We start from the raw sequence: 18106 nt of genomic DNA, 5'->3' as shown, positions 1-18106 counted from the left end.
TTAAATCAGAAATTACTATACCCACATTTTTGGAAGGCTGAGTTAAATTTTGTCATACAGTAATCCTTATTATTACTGTAAAATCAGGGACTCTCTTAAAGGAGCAGGATTATGTATTTTGCTGAACATTTCACTGCCATTTAATAGCACAATCAAGTTACTGTGTTTCCTTCAGTTGTTATAAAAATACCATATATATCAAAACTTTCAAAAGAATTTTGACTTTGCAATTTGGCGTCTTGAAACTGGGCCTCTGTTTCTTTAAGAAGTTCCTTAAAGACTCCACATTCCACATTCAGCATTTCATTACAATGTCTTAACATTTCTTCTTTTTATTCTCTTTCAGTGTCAGACTGAGTAATAGATCATATAATAATAATTTCTGCAGATGCACAGTTCCACCAGGTGTTTGCTAATTGCTTCTGCCGCTAGTCTGGATCATAACACAGCCTCTTTAAATGGAACCTTATTGAGAACATGAAGGAGGCTAAAAATGGCAAAAAGAATTGAAAATCCGCAGAATTTCAAGAACAGATGACAAGCAAGTTCTTTGTCAACCATCAGTTTAAAAAGAGTCACAAAGTGGCTTTAAGACTCCAGCAAACCACAGTGAGAACTTTCATCTGCAAATGAACATAATATGAAGCAGTGGTCAATCTTCCCAAGAGTGGCAACAAAAATTACTCCAGGAGTGCATCACAGACTCATGTAGGAGGTTACCATAAAACTGAAAATAACATCTAAAACACAACAGAACATCCTTTGTCTAACTTAAGGTCAGTATTCAATAAGAAAGACATTGGAGGGAAACTGTATTCATTGCACAGTTCTATGGAAAATGGCATGAAGCTCATGTCTCAAAAAGCACCCAGGTGATCCTCACGACAAGGAAGGATATAATGCGTGTATTTATATTTTGAGTAAAACACAGTATTTCAGAAACATGATACAGTCAAACATGGTGAAATTAAGTTAAACTTGTTCACTGTCTTTTTGATTGTCTTTGTTTTGATGGCTGCACTATGGCAGCATAGTTACATGAAAACCAATAATGTCCTACTGACACTCAAGAGCTTACTTTGAACTTACTTTGACCAGCAGGGGGACATACGTGCTCTGCATTATTGGCTGAATTCTGGTGATGCTGGTATGAAGAAAAAGTGTGTACTTACATTGGCTGGCCAGTAGGTGCCAGTGCATAGAGTGATACAGTGCAGTCAAGTGGAGGGACTTAAATTAAGGTTTACCAACAATACACACACATATACAAGAAAATAGGTTTTGATTAGCTGTCAGCTGCATTGAAAACTATTTTTGAGACATCTAGAACGGTTTTCTTTCCTGCCAACCTGTATTTTAACTCCAGCAGCCTGAGGAGTCCCATTGGGCGAATAACCTGCAGTTTTGCACACACGCCACAGTTATCATCAGTCTGCTTGTTGTTTGCTTAGCCTTAACTCTTTTCCTCTAGAAGATGTCTAAAATCCATCTGCAATTAGCAGACCTTCAACACTCATTAATTGTACACTCAAGTATTTGTATTTCTGGGTTTCTTTGGTTCCTTGTCTGATCCTTCTATTTACTGCTAGTCTCCTGTTGAGTCTCCTGTTGTACCTCTGTTCTCGTTTGATCGTCTTTGTGTTTTTTTTTTTCTTTTTGCCTTCTTGTGTTTGGAGCTTTGTTTGCCATGTTGGTTACTAAAGTTTTTCTGCATCATATCTGCCTGCTTTCTGTCTTCTTTGGGTCATTCACAGTTTATAAAAAGATGCAATTGCATTTAGAGTTTAGAGCTGTTCTGGTTGACAGAAATTTTCTCTGTTTAGGCCCTGCCCTGAGTAGCGGTTCGCTTGAACCTGAGGAGAACTCCTCCCTAACTCATCAACCTGAAATTGCTCTGATTGCTGTCTGCAAACAACTTAGACATACCTGATTTACTCTGATGAGTAATTGGCAGTAGTTCCTCTGCAGAACAAGATTACAAGCTGTTGAGGTAATTCTTTTCTTTGAGAGTCTTTGGAGAAGGTAAATGTCTAAAATATGCAGTGTACGGTCCAGAGAGCAGGACTAAGAAACACCACATAAATCGTTGGAATGTCTGATTTGATAAGATAAGTGAATAGGTCATCTCATACTTTGAAACAGTAACTTTATATTGTTACTTGGCGCCTTTGGTTGTGGGGTTAGTTTTGTACAGTCACACAGCACATGGAAATTGACTTGTTTTTAGAATCATTTTATCCTGTAGCAATGTGTGATTTAACTTTTAGTTTTTCATCAATCAGTATATTATCAGGCAGCAGAAGCAGGAAGGTTTTCTGACAGACAAGCTAAGCTAAAATCTATTCAAACACCATTATATCCAGTTCTTTACCACCACAAAGAACTTTAAACATCAATTCTGGCTAATTCAAGTGAATGCACAGTTGATTTGTATTACGTTGGGATTCTTTTTCATTTTTGTTTTCATGTTAGTGAAAGCACAAAGGACTTCCTACTGTCCTTTCAGCTGCTGACTGGTGAAGAGTTGCACCAATCCCTTCAATATCATTTACAGGATTAAAGGGTTATGGAAATACTGCTTATGTTTCTTCAAAGCAGAAGTAATATTAACATTCCCTTTCGGTTGATTCACTCAGTACAACACATAGAACAGTAACAATGAATCACCTATTTTGCTATGTTCTATGGCATGGAGATACCAGGAGCGACTGTGGATCAGAAGGAATCTAGCAATCTGAAAGTTGGGGAGTGAATTCCAGCTTTCTCCTAACATGTTGATTTGTCCCTGGCAAAGGTATTTAACCCCAAGTTGCCTACCGGTTTATGTATCAGTTGCACGCAGTGGTGTAGCAAGGTTTTCAAAGGTTATGTAAATTGACTGGGAAGGGATTGTCCCTAACACAAAATTGCAACCCATTTATTCAATCATATTCAATCATATTGATTCTAAAAGTTGATCGTCTGCTTCAAATGATGAAAAATTTTTGCTTTGGCGCCCAAGACAAGACTGACGATCCATCTTGACCTTGTCTTTGATGGAATGCAGGCATGCAAAGCTCTGTATTTCTTGCCTGTCTTCTCAAAATGTCTGTTGGACAAAAGCTCTTTTGTTCATTGAAGCGCCCTCCAATGTACCTGTTCCTTATTCAGTGATACAGAGAATAAAACACTACATACTTGAAGGCTATTTAAAACTGGTGGAACCCTGAAATTCAACATTTCACTGTGCAATATCATCATAAGTGACATTAGTTGTTTGGCTTTACCTCAAAGACTGATTTGCATTTTCTGAACCATGGACCAAGCCTGATGATGTTTTATAATAACATTAATGCGGGCTAAGTTAGCAGTGTTCAGTTACCAGATTTCTCGCAGGCTGTTGTCAAAACAGTGAAACTTTGATAATGAATGCGGACCATGACTGATGGTTCTGGTTCTACTTTGGTGGTACTTTTCCTTTGACATGCTGGTTGTGTGTTATTAATTGGTTTGGACCAATTAATGTAGGAGTTCTTACTTTAGCACATCTTGATCTTGACAACAACAACAAAAAATAGCTTTCACTTACACTGCAGAAGCACTATTGGTTCAATAAGCAGTTGGAAAAATTATGATCAAGTATCTGTAGATACTTGATCATCTAGATAGGGATTCTAGATAGGGAAAAATCTAGATAGGGAAAAATCTAGATAGGGATTTTTATTACAGTTGTAAGATATAGTCACCTGTGTGGTAGGCAGTTGATGGACTGACTTCCTACTGTTCTTTCAGCTGCTGACTGGTGAAGAGTTGCACCAATCCCTCCAATATTATTTACAGGATTAAAGGGTTATGGAAATACTGCTCATGTTTCTTCAGAGCAGAAGTAACATTAATGTTCCCTTTCAGTTGATTCACTCAGTACAACACATAGAATATGGGACATCATCCCCTCTCGTAGCCTAGTTGAAGACACCTATAATCACGTCTTTTGGCAAATGACGTGTGATGATGGGTGGCAGGCTAAAGATTAAGATGATGGTAAGGAGTGCTTCTGACCTCAAACTCTTGAAGTTCATCACCAAAGACAAATTATCAAAATGCCGGTGAAAAAGTTGGTCAGGAAATACAATGAGGGTTTATTTGTTCCACTAATTACTGACAAGAACATAACATTTTTCAATAACAAGTTGTTATTGAATAATAAAAACTGCATAGTTGTTCATTTGAATATAAATAGAATAATTCAGAGTGGATACTCCTTTGTCACTTTGTGCCTTTTTTCCAGCCCTAAAAAACTTCTTAGTTGGATGAAAAATGTTAAATCTAAATTTGCTAGGAGTGTGAATAATTCCATAATTATTCACACATTAAGAACGGTATATCAGTTCTTAATATTCAATTTTCTCTGCTTTTAATTGCACATCTTTGAAAATGCTATGCTTCTTAAAGATTCGGACAAACCTAGTCTGCAATTACCTTTACTTGTCAAATGGTGGCACTGTATTTCATTTTAGGTTAAACTGATCTATTATTTTTAAACAAAACTGAAAAAAGCTAATCTGTCCCTTTTCTTTCCCCACTTTATCCTCACAAGGTGGTGGGAAGCTGATACTTTTCTTCAGTGATCAGAGGGTGAAATTGAGGGTACGCAGGACTTCAGTTTATAAGTAGAGCTACCAGGTCAATCGTGTATGCATACATTTACTCCTAAAAGGAAATTATAGCTCTGAAATAACCCAGCATACCAGTTTATGGGGAAGCAAGAAAAAACATAAAACCTCCACACAGAGAGGCCCCAGGTGGGATTCAAATCCAGAAACCTTCATGCTGCATGGCAACAGTGCTAACAACTGTGCCAGTATGCAACCAAATCAACAAGAAACAAACAAAAAACATTGCTGTAGGTGGAAATGTGCAACCTATGCAGTTTTTATTTATTTTTTTTCGCTTTCTGGACCAGTTTGTGTTCAAGGTCGGGGGATGGAAAGGTGGATGTTGGCGTATGCTCCTACAATAGAGGCAAGGTGTGGTTAACTGGTATGCGTCTGTATCAGATTATCCCAGTATGAAACCATGCATGATTCTGCACGGCAGGAGAAAGCTTACCCTGCTAGATAGATTGAACATCACTTCCTTCTAACAAATAACTATGCCTCCTTTGTAAATATTGGATGCAATGTTGTAAATGGGAGGCCTTGGGACTTCTTGGATCTGCTATGCAAAAATAAATGAACAAATGTTTCTGTAAGTTTTAGGTTCTTCAATATAATGCTAGACAATATAAACAATTATGTGGCATAATAGCCCATCATTCATTAGTATTTGGCACATGAAAAAAAGATGAAAGCAAAGGGACCGCAGTATTTCATTACATCAACGTTTTTAAACTAAATCAGAATTAGTCGCATAATACTGCATAACACTGTTGTCTGTCATCACATCTAAACAGCCAGAACTCAAAAAATACCCTTGTAAGCCTATTTTATGCTTTTATTGTTTGAATCCATGTCTGCCTGAATCCTCCAGCTATAAAATCGTGACACATCAGTCAGGAGGTACAGGTATTTCTCATTCTGGTGCAAAGCTATGTTGACAACCCAAATTTTAGTAGCGTTGTTGCAGAAATTCATGAGTTTATAGTCATTCTTGCAAACCTGTTAGATAAAACCTTTAGGAAAAGATTTTAAAAGAAGTAATGAGCAGAATAACAAGTTCATCTGGATGTTTGTGGTCTCTAAAAACAGGTTTCATCTCAAGTTATTGTCTTTGTGTTATGCCACAGTAATACATTTACAAAATGAAAACGTGATTACAATGACTGGCCTACGTATTCATTTTATTTGGGGCCGTCCCTTGAATCAGATGTGAGACGTAAGTATTGTTGTAGGTGTAAGCGGTGTAAGATGAAAACAAGGGGAGATTTTCACTGCTACAACCTGTGGGTTTTAGATACATATCTTTTCCATTATACAATACAGTACAATAACAGGAAAAAATATCCAGTGCTGACAGAAAAACTAAAAACATCTTACTTAGTGAGGATTACTTATTGAGTCTTTTCTAATCGTTTGAGGAAATGTCCTAAACAAACATTGCCCTGCATTAACTCAGTAAAAAGAACATTACACTATTTTGTGACATAAAAAGCTGTTGTTGTATTACTAATAGAAGACGTGTAGCTTACGTCTTTGCTTTTCTCTGCTTCTTCATAAAGTTTTTCTTGGCCTCCACAATTGAAAAATTCAATTTTAATTTCAAAGGTGTTCTAATGTCAGAAAATAGATCAGCTGGCATTTTTGGGTCAGGTTAGAGCAAAACGGAAGTTGTTTTGTCAAATAAATAAATACCATTAGTCAAACAAAATGACTCCCAGTGAATAATCTGTTAGCATAGTGATACCCACAGTTTCAAGAGCCAATGCATGTTTTAGTTCTTTCCTTAGTTTTCTTTCCTTTTACTTAGTTTAACAAACATGAAGGTTCGTTAGCAGGCTTCTGTAGAATTTTCCAGCGCCGACATAAACTTCAACAGTTTCTCAATGCTGAGAAGATTGTTGGACCATTTGAATGGTCTCCCAATCTCCCAAGGGGGAGATATTGAAAACTGGTAGGCCATTGACTCTCAAGGACTGGAGCTGGACACTCATAAGTTGTTAGCTAGTGCTGGTACTAAAGCTCTTGATTCCAATGGTAAAAAAGGTTAGGACAGATAATGTGCAGGATAAAGATGACAGCTGTTGTAGCACCCACACAACAAATATGGTCTATTAAATTTCTGATACTGACATTTATTGTTTGCCAAGATTGTTAAACCAGTTGCTGATAAGCCTGTTCTGCTAAATTAGCACAGATCACTCCCAACGCTCCCAACACACTTTTTTGGCACTAGTGGCCTTTATTGACAGTCACCAGACAGGAAATGCACATACAGAAGACAGGAAGACATGCAGCAAAGGTCAGGAATCAAATAGCTGCGTTGAGACCTACATCCTTAGCATATGAGGTGTCTGCTCTACTGCTACACCATGCAATGGCCTACAACCGATTTTTAAAGAAATTAATTGGTATAAAAATCACAGTGAACATCAGACTTTTTGATTCCAAAATGGCTCATTCAAACTTCAAGAGTGAATTAGCTACTGAATGTGGATATAAAGTTAAGCAGAGGTGGTCATTTCCCTAAAAAGACTGAAATTTCATTTTTTGAAATGTGCTATGCTAAAGATTTTAAGATTTATAGCGTTATAAAACTAGATGTTTGTCATTCATAAAAATGTGAACAAAGAACTTACCTGTGATTTCTGAATTTCTTGAGTCTTTGGAGGAAATCTGGAGATGATCAAGTCCTTTTACAAACAAATAATACCTACCAATAAATTCAGTCTAAACTGGACTCAATGACTGGTAACACTGAAGATATATGGGATGGAAAAATGTGCCATGGTTGCATAGACAACATAGCTAGAACTGGGATCTCATTAAATTTGAGAAAATTCTGGGTTACAAACATCCTGCCTTCGCACATGATTAAATGTGGTAGTAAATGTATAAATATGATACTGAAGGCATCATTTTGAAAAAAAATGTGTTCTTAATTTTATTTTTCCTACTCCTTCCACCAGAAATGTGAAAAACAATGTACATGGTTTAGGGGTGTCCAAACTTATGCACAATACAATATTGTAATTGTTTGCTGTTACACTCGCAACATTGAAGCATTAATAATGTCCGCTTCTTCCTGAGCACTGACATTCAATCAGCTGCCTTATGTGTGCTCTAGCGCCCCCCGGTGGTTAAAAATGTAATGACTGTTCATTTTATATATTTTTTATACACCTATAAAAGCAGAAGTTAATAAAAAAACAGGACAAATTTACATCGCTGTAGATAAAATATAGCAAAAATAATGTAAGCATTGAAAACATTCAATCAGCCAGCCACTGTCAGCTGAGCAAAACGATTTCATCAGGTTAAATGTACGACAGGAAGTTTGGATTTTTGCTATCATTTTTTGTCCAATTAAGCATGAACAAGTAACAAGTGCTTAATGTAGTAACGAGAACAAAGCCAAGCGTGTAATCCGTAGGAAAAGTTACCTCAACATTATTGACCTTGCTGCACTGTAAAAATGTTGCACATGGCAAGATATGGAGCTTTCTGTAACTTTAAACGCAATATGTTGTAGCACAACCTGGCTGGATTTCTTGACGTATGCAGGTGACTTTGGAGCTTTGTGGGTTTAGAAAGCTTTTGCCTTATCAGGCTTGCACCTCAGGTCTTGTCTGAGCTGGTCTGCATGAATGTGATTGAGGAAAAAAAGCATTGGTCATTGAGAGCAGAGACTCTTTACTGCTCATGGCTAATGCATGAACATGTAAAAAAAAAAAGTAATAGCTAAATCAGACTAAAGTAAGTGCAGATGTCTGGACTACTTAGGGTAAGCAAAGATGGATATTTTTTTAATGCTTGTGATCAATCTTCACTGTCTACCCTCTGCTGGGCTTTTGTGGTACTGCAGTACTTCTTTGTGTTAGTGAGTCAACAAAATGGCTGACATGTGTAACTGTGCCATGATAGATAGCAAGAAGCAATCTCTTGCAGCACAAACACGACAGATCTGACATTTTTAAGGTTTTGACTAATTTTTTTTTCTTGTGGTCTTGCTTTTCTGTGGCCTCCCATGAGCTCAGAGAAAGGACTCAATCATCTGCTTATTCAGCTGAAAAAAAGGTACCAACACATTTTCTCCACAATTTTAGATTTAGTACTCTGCTTACATAAAAATTAGGCTGTATATGTACATGTATATGTGCTTTCTATGTATCGTGTCATATAAGGCACAGTTTTGAGTAACAACAATTCTGAGTAAGCGAAGCTCAACCACACTGATTCAGATATTGGGAACATGAACACACAAGACTAATGAATCACAGTCATAGTACTGTCATGTAGGACCTGAAACCTAATTATATCACAGGTGTGGTGAAAGTTAGTTTTAGAACATTTCTGAGGCTGTTGCTGTACTAACTCCTCCTCCTTTGTTTAAATCCCTCCCCCTCGGTTTAATCCCTCCCCCTGAACCGTTTTTCTTTGTCGTGGACAAATCACACACCCCTCCCTCTCCGTGCTAATATGCAGCTCCTCTGCAGTTTGTCCTAGCAGAAGTCTGCTCTGTGTGGCTGTTTCTACCATACTGCAGCTGGGTTGCTCCAGGCTGAGGTTGCTGCTGCCGAGTCCTGGCGGATCAACTTCTAGGAACCGTACCCGTGACGTCGAGGAGCTTCTTCATACGTACCTTTCCGGTTTTAGGTACCAGCTTTGGGATCTCCGACAGTATAGAAAGACTACAAAGAGGAGATTAAAAAGGAGGAAAAAAATCAGGTCGCGACGGCTGATCGACGCGGACGACTTTCCGGCGTTGCCGACCAACCCCCCGCTCCCGCCACCGACAACTGACGTCACAACGCAGCCGTTGGTTTTTTTTGGGGTTTTTTTGAGTCGTTTGTGCGAAAGGAGGAGGAGTCTATTTTTTTTTCCTCCAAGAGAAGCAAAGAGTCGGAGTGGAGTGTACCGACTACAGCACAACATAGAGCTGCGGCTTTATTTACCTTGTGCATGTAGAAACCGGTGTCCTGCAGCTCCATCCACACTACATCCTGTCTGCACCGTTCTGCAGAGAAGCGGACACATCGAAGTCCAAACTGAAGATAACTCAACACCACTGGACAAGACGAGTCGGTGAGTGGAGGTACTGCATGCTAACCAAGCCTCACTTTTTTTTTTTTTTTTTTTTTTTAAGTCAAGAGGCTTTGTTTTCTCCTGTTTGAATTTACAGTCAATAAGAAAATATTTTTTGGCTAACCATTTAAAGTGTGATCTGTAGAAGTTGTCATTAGCAGCTAGCGGTAATAAGAAATGTAAGCTAACACTTATCACAATAGCTAAAAACTTAAATATATATTAAAACATGTTTTTGTTATTTGTACTTTTATTGTTATTATTATTTAATGTTTTGTTTTTAAATAGATTTGCTGTATCATAAAGACTTTTTACAGTGCAGTTTAGCATTGCTCCTAGCTTTAGCGAAAAACAGCTATGAGTTCCACAAATTCCGTTTTGCAACTTTCCTCAAATGTTGAATTTTGCTATGAAAAATCGTACTTTTTATTTGTAATGTCATAACCAAGGAAGCGGGTTCTTTTTAAAAATATTGTCAAGGCGGATATATTTGTGGGCGGAGCTTATTCAGAAAAATTTCAGCTGACCAGTTGTCCTAGCAACTGACACTAGGCACTCTAGTTTTTTCTGTTCTTATAACGGCACTTGTGTTTGAGTGTCTTTGCTGTATCTGACTGTAGGGGTTTACTTGTTTAATATTTGTGCTATTTGGTGTTTACATGTCTAACTCTGATGTCAATCCAGGTTATGGCTTGATTTAGGTTTCTGTTACTTTTTGAAACATTATAACATGCTAGTTTATGCTTTTTATCTGAGATTAGCATGCAGAGAAGAATATTATTGATGGATTCTCTGGTTTAAATACTTACAGTGTTAACTGTAAACATATGTTGTCTCTGATATAATTGTGTCTTTGTGAAATATTTAAAGACCCACCCCTAACAAGTCAGCATGGCGGGTATGTTGTGCTGATGCTAAAACAAGCAGCAACCCCAACCAGCACACAGCACAAGTTACAGTTGAGTGAAGAGACACACAGGAGAGATTTGTGTCCATGGATTTTCTCCATATACTTGAATAAAAAAAAAACTAAGAATTTATAAAAATAAGATTTTTTTTTTTTTGTCCCATTATTTCCATCTGTCAATACGTTTCTGGAGTGGTTTTTTAAGGTTGCCCCTGTTTTTTCCTCTTTGTACCCAAAGTAAAACTTAATACACATAAATATCTTCATGTGGCAAAAAAAAAAAACAAATGTGACTCAAATATAAGAGGAAATAGCATGCCTCACTGTATGTTGTCAAGGTCCCCTTTTGGCCTGAAGTGGTACAGGCCAGTAATTTTCCATGAAGCACATTGCCTTGAAAAGTGGGTGTGGCCTAATCTGTATGGTAAACCTAGAGCTAATCAGTTTTTTGCTTTTAATATAGTGTTTCCTTATGAAGTTAGAATGATTTTTTTTCAGTTTTAGTTGAACTAATGTACAAATGAATGAGTACATGCTTCCCAAGGGAACAACAGAAGCATGTTATTAACAAAGCTATTGAATCACAGTAAAATTGAGAACAGTTCAGTTCTCACAATTGAACTCCTTCGTCATAGTTTTGGTACTTGAAACTGGTCTAAACTTAATCTAAATTGGTCTATTTCAGATGTTGTCTCACCTTTTGGAAAATGGTACAGCCCTGTTTCTTGTTTCACCTCCCCCACACCTCTGTTGCAGTGCTCACATGGTGCACTTGTAATTCATTGCAGTTTTTTACCCTGCGGAGGTGGGAGCAGTCTTTAAAGGCACCACCTACATTTTCCAAAAACGTCCATGAAGGAGTTAGTATTTCTTAGTTTGTCAGATTCATTTAGCCTCTCTTTTAATACCATTAATCATAGATTTTCTACAATTGAACAGTTTTTGAAGTTATCTGTATTCAACTGCCAAATAAGAATGAATCGAGAAGAAAACCTTTGCTATTTAGAGTGAAATCAAAATATTAGTGTATAAACATTTATTTGATCATTTGTAGGTATTTATTATATAACACTGATAATTATCAAGGAGTGTATTATTTTCAGTTCATAAAGTCTTACAGTGTGTTTCTTAGCTTTAATGAAATATGTGTTGTAATGCTTAGACTATGTATTCTATGGCCTTCATAACACGTTATGGTAAGAAGTAATATTGTTGGCTTGCTTTGTATTTCAGTGATGTATTAGATGGACAAATCAGTGTGTGTGTGTGTGTGTGGACATTAGAGAGCTGTTTTTACCTTTCCCCCAATATTTTAGAAGGACTTCATTTACGTAGCACTTTTCTAGACGTTATCTAAAAGTTTGTTTACATAAGACTGCCGTCTGGTATTTTCAGGCCTAAACACTTGCTCTCACAAAACTCCGCCTATTTACACAATGCTCCTCCACTGAGCTGCAGTCTCTAGCTGAGCTCCCGAACTACTTCTTAGTCCAACACTCCTAGGATGGGTTGTAAATGGCCTATTGGAGAAACATTTTGTGATGACATGTTGAAGGTGGAGTGTCGGAAAAAGTAGTAGCTTCTTAGAAAGACAGAGACCAATTACAAAGTCAAATTTCTTTTAAGTGATGTTTCATATGCATAGCGTTTTTATAATAATTGAAGTGAACATAGTTACTTGATTGTGCTGTAAAATGACACATTACTGCCCTTTCAAGTAGTACACACAGTACTCGCCGTGATTGCATAGAAGAAATCCTGGTGGGGCGTGCCGTGGTGACGTAGGGGATAGCGCGACCCATGTTTGGAGGCCTTGAGTCCTCGACGCGGCTGTCGTGGGTTCGGCTCCCGGACCCGACGATATTTGTCTTCCCCCCTCCTCTTACCCCTCTCCTGTCACCCTACTTTCATATAAGGGACACTAGAGCCCACAAAAGACCCCCTGGAGGGGTTAAAAAGAAGAAAGAAAGGAAAAAAAAGAAGAAATCCTGGAGCAGTGTGGTCGGACCATGTGGGCTTTCACACCTGTAGGGTACTTCATACCTCTGCGGGGGGTATTCCCGAAAAGTTTCAAAAAGTGTCAGTGATAAGAGACTGTAAACATTGGTAATGTGTAAATTAGCGGCTGAATCGCAACAAAAATGTTACGGTTTTAATGAAAACCAGATCCGTTAGACAAGGGCCTAAACTTACCAACTACTACAAGCCACATTTGTCACACACAAATCGATATAAAATTTAGGGGTTCAATGCCACACCCAAAGACACGTCGGCTATTTGGGACAAGGTAGTTTGAATCAAACTTACAATCTCCTTTTGGCAGGCTACTCTTGGCGAGTAAGCTACAGCTACCCCAAGAAATTTAAGATTAGGCATTTTCTGATACCATCTCAATTGAATACAACTTTTAGGTTTATGAAAGCAACGCTATGGATATGCTTGAATTTTGTCCTCAAGGATTTTCCTGTATTTCTGCCATAAACAGTCATCTTTTGTTTACATTTGGAGCAGAGGAGGCGTCACACAGTGTGCAAAGGAGAAGTTGGTGTGAAACAGGATTTAATAAGATTTTAAAACAAAGACAAAGAATGGAGTTATCTTTAGGATCTTCTTTTTGCAATTAACATTAAGATAGTTAGCATATCTCCCACTGCTTTAAATTAATTACCTGTATGAAGAGCCAAATGTGAAAAGTAGGAGGCAATTTTAATGACTACTGTTTTAGATCAACAAAATCCCCAGCCTATAGTACAGTTTTACAATCATGTACATGGATATAGGCAGTGATATATCCATTTACATGTTTTTTTTTTTCTTTAAGAATTTGTTGTATACAGTGAACTACTATGCTGATTAGGGATGTAGTAATACAATAATCTCATGATACGATATTCTGATCACAATATGATATACACTGCATATCACGATATTTGGCAAACAATACAATTCGATATGATTTGATGCACTTTTACGATTTTTTGCAAGATTTTAGACTTCGTTTCTTAGCAACAAAATACAGCCCATCGTTATTTATTGAAGATTTCAGATTTCCAAAAATAAAGGAATCTAATGTTGCATTTCGTCTTTTACGTCATTCCCTTTCACATAACCGGAAAAGCCGGTTTTTGACATTTCTCTGACATTCAAAAATATGGTTAACTTATTTTAGCATAACTCCGGTTTACTTGGCCTATTAACACAACTTAAAAACTGGTGTGTAGTTTATAATGTGCACTTTAAGCACAAGTTGAAAGTGAGACTGGGGGAGGTGGAGTCTTGCTCCTACACGTCACAACCAAGACATGTTAAAAAGACGGTATAAGCCTATGGACCCCTCTGGTTTAATGTATTGATACTCGCGGATGAAAAATCGATACCTTCAGAGGGGGGAAAATCGATAAATATTGCAGAATCGATATAATTATACAGCCCTAATGCTGATCAGATGGACAATGGAAGATCATGTGGTGCTTCTACTTTGTTTGCTGCGATGGACTCCTGCTACATCAGATGCTGACTGCTTTGAATTGTACTGCCAACTTGTTCCACAACAACCCATAGAGGTCACTGAGTTGTGACTATTTACTATCGAGGATCAGGGGTCTAACATTGTTGGGTTGACTTCATCCCCTATTTCGTAAGACATTTTAGTTGGTAAGAAACATGTATATCAAGCATAGACAGGATTTTCTGAAATATACAAGGTACTCAAACACTAATTTACAAAGCCTTGATAGAAGCTCCAACTCCTACTTGGGATCAGATTTGGACATCACTATTATAGTATACAAAAATTAGGGGTGCACTGAATGCAGTTTTCTGGCTGATCGCCGATTACCAATCTTTTAAAAAGCCTAACTTACCGATTCCAATTTTGGCCGATACCATTTTTTTTGTCTGAAATGTTGCTCAATATATCACGAAAGTGCTGAATTGGTAACAATGGGGTGACTATTGTTAACTTTAATTCTGCAGACATGACCTGGTCGGCCGGTTTGTCAGTCAAACCTCTCTCACGGGATAAAAGAAAAGCACAGTGGTTGATTTTTAGACTTTTGCCGAGATTGTTAACATTGGTGGATAAGATTGGCTTCATATGTAAAAATCGTCCAATCACCGATCTCCCAAAATTAACAAAATCGCCACCGATAAATCGGTGCACTCCTAACAGAAATATATCCAATGGTCAATGCAATGCAAACAATCCATTTGAAATTTCATAGCAGCATTATAACAAATATGATGTGGACATCAGCAAAGTCAAAAAAAGCGCTAAAGAAACATCAACTATTTTGCGGGACTGTTACTTGTTCAGTTTTTGGCTTTTTTTTTAAATACAATGTTAAAATCTCCAAATGATTTCTGAAATACTACTATCCAAAGTCATTGTCTGTAGAAAAATAGACAGTTTGTGTTACACCAAATAATGATGGCAATAGTTGTTCATTGATGACCCTTACACTCAGTCTTTGTATTTGCAGATTTGCTAAAGTATGCCATTAGTCATTTTTAGCCGATGCAAGAAGGTCAGAAGCAATGTGGAGTTCAGTTTCCTGCTCAAGGATTGACCTGGCCATTTCACATATGGCAAATTTTCCTTGAATTTGAACTGGCCACTTGTTTATGAATATTTGCAATAATACCATAGAACTCAAATGTACTCCAAGAAAAAAAAAAAAAAAACTTGTTTTTTACTGATTTGAATAAGACAAATTTCTTGTAGAGGTTAGATGAAGATTAGAAAATATAAACTTGAAAAGTTTGCAACTGCAGACATTAGCCATACAGCAGTGCCCCCCCCGGTCCGCAGCAAAATTGCAAAAGGCTGACCGGTCCGCGCGACTAAAAAGGTTGGGGACTGCTGCCATACAGAGCCAGATTGCAAACAGCAAAGACGATGTCTTTGTGATCTTGTTTCCAAACAAAATAAATCACCACCTTCTGATAGATATTTTTGGTTGCCGTAATTTTACCCTATGCTCTGACATCAGATGCCAAAGTGTACCCAAAAGATAAAAAGGAGTCTACGTAAAGATGCATTGTGTTCAGTGTGCAAGACGAGATGGACTGTGACAGGCGTCCCCCTTTATATCCGTTTGTTTTGAAATTGCAAACAAAAATCTGCAGATGTGTGAAATGGCAAAAAAAACAATGTATAGAGCTCTTTTGGTTAAAAACACCAATTTGTCTTGTTTCTTTCACAGTAACCAGTCAAGTTCTGCAACAATGTGTGCTTCTTGTTCTTTAAGTCGGCATTTCAAAATCAGATCCTCGATGGTCAGAGTGAAAAATTGCATAGACTGAGCTTCCCCTACCTTCCATCTAACACATGCTCAATCAACTAGACTCTGAGACTACCTCCATTACCCACCACAGCTTTGACCTTCCATTTTACTCCAGTCATTTCACACGTGACTCTAGCGTGAGAAGGTGTCAGAAATAGGGATGGGCAATGTGGGTTTATACGTTTACCTAGAAATTTTGTGGTGTTTATTGTAATAATGTTAAATTGGTTGGTGAGTGTTTTTTTTCCAAAAGCCTACTGCAGGATTTTGTGAGACTCGCAATAACCCAATCACTTTGTATAGTCAATATTGGAGTTAGAACAGTATCTGCAAAAAGAAATTTCCTGCTGGTGTAAAGCACTTGCACATTTGTTCCATTTACGAATCCGTGGATATATTTCATAGAGTTTTTTTGTTGGTTAAACGATTTGTCATGAATTACATAACTTATGTAATTTATACATGCAAAATCTATCAAAAATAAGAACAAATAACTGCTTTTATAGAACCAAACTTAGCTGGCAAGAGAACAAGAAAGCAGTGCAAACTAAAATCTTGAAAAATATCAATTTGAGACAAATTCTTTATAATAAAAGGACTAATACAACCAACCCAGAATAGCCTCAAAAGAAGAAGAGGCTAATCGATAGTGAAGAAATGTTGGAAGAGCATGTGATTTGTACAGATAAAAATGAGATAGCTTATCTTTTACTTGTATTTCATGCACATGTTGAAGCTGGCCTTTATCTGGAATGCATTCAGCCTGCTGAGAGGGGAAACGACGCTTCTTAACCTAAACCTCAATGTGAAAAAAGTTCAAGTATATTTGTGATGGGTAACCCAACGAAAAAGAAGAGAGAACGGGTTTAGAGAGATTTGTAGTTTGTTGCATCTTCTTGGAACTGCTGAGATCACAATACTGGTAGGATAAGCTTGAACAATCTACAAAGACGTACGACGTTCACATCAAATAATTGGAACTACATAGTTTTAAAACAGATGCAGCTTCCAGAGTTTAGTTTGTCTTCTAATGATTGTGAAATCAAAGCTTCCTGCTCTCTCTTTTGAGGTGCACAACCATCCAATACAACCCCCCCCCCCCCAAAAAAAAACATAGATACCAGGCTCTATCAGTTCTGGTGTGCACTGCTGTTTCAGACCCTAACTAAGCTTAAAATTGGAACATAATTTTCTATGAAAAGGTACTGTTTCTAAGTAGGCATGTTTTTAGTTAAAATCTTGTCCTTTTAATGGTAACTTTGCACAAAAGTGAAAAGTTATTAGTGGTGGCACAGTCCAAGCATTCGGTGTCATTAAACCAGAGAAAAGCTCAGTCTAGTCTTGACTCAAGGCAATTGTAGAAAAACATTTACTCTTTGTTTGCACGCAAAGCAAGAGGTACAATAGTGTAGTATCAACAAAGTATCATCAGCATAGCACAGCAATTTGGCAATAGATGTTTCACATCAGGATGTTACAACATTGCAGTGTTAAACCTACTAATGGATAAAAACAAAATGTCAGAATTTTTTTTTTTTTTTCTGTTTTGGATTAGCGCTATAGTTGTTTCAGACGAGTGTTGTATGCATGACACATTGTGAGATAATGTGTCATGTACATCGTCTGCATCAGGTTTTAATCTTGTAGTTAGGTCTAACATGTCTGTAGGTTGATGTTCTCTATATCATGAAAGATTACAGACAATGAAGAAATTACATTTACATTTTAAATACAACTGATCTTTGGACATTGCGTATAATGCAAATTTCCCTAAATGTATGCCACCTGTTCTAAATATAAGTTAATAAATGGGAGGGGAAAGTAATCAAAATAAAATTGGCAAGTTGATCTGATTTAGAAAAATGACTGTCAGGAGAAGGAAGGTTTGGATGAACAAGAGACGGCCATACGCAGGCCTGTGCTTGTATAGTCACCGTAACGGAAACCCTCTCAGCAGCGGCAGCCATTTTCTGTTACAAGCATCCACTGCAAGCAATCCATCAAACTAGAAATGGAGGCTGGGAAGCATGTAGCTGAGGCTAACATTTTAAACTAATGCATTTAGTTTAAATCAGGAGGTGTTGGCCAGCTTTTCACAGAGAAAAGATCCGTGTGTGTTTCATGCAGAAGGAGAAAAGGCAGCATGGAATATTGGATTTATTTTTATAGAGAAAACATAACTTCGACGTGACAAA

The 18106-nt window shown here is 37.5% G+C and overlaps 1 protein-coding gene across 2 annotated transcripts in view; it reads left to right on the top strand.

Moving 5' to 3' along the window:
• The first annotated feature begins 9086 nt into the window (after positions 1-9086).
• Positions 9087-18106, top strand: part of atf7ip (activating transcription factor 7 interacting protein) — a 31396-nt gene continuing 22376 nt past the window's right edge. The window contains exon 1 of one of the 2 annotated variants that reach the window (XM_028017599.1): positions 9087-9729. The gene's annotated coding sequence lies outside the window, so the exon portion shown is untranslated. The remainder of the gene's footprint in view (positions 9730-18106) is intronic. The other variant, XM_028017598.1, reaches the window with a different exon arrangement.

Source organism: Xiphophorus couchianus, chromosome 5 (genome assembly GCF_001444195.1).
Source record: "Xiphophorus couchianus chromosome 5, X_couchianus-1.0, whole genome shotgun sequence".
In the NCBI taxonomy this organism is placed as follows: Eukaryota; Metazoa; Chordata; class Actinopteri; order Cyprinodontiformes; family Poeciliidae; genus Xiphophorus; species Xiphophorus couchianus.
The sequence above is the reverse complement of the archived record's forward strand: the minus strand, read 5'-3'. Positions and strand labels throughout refer to the sequence as shown.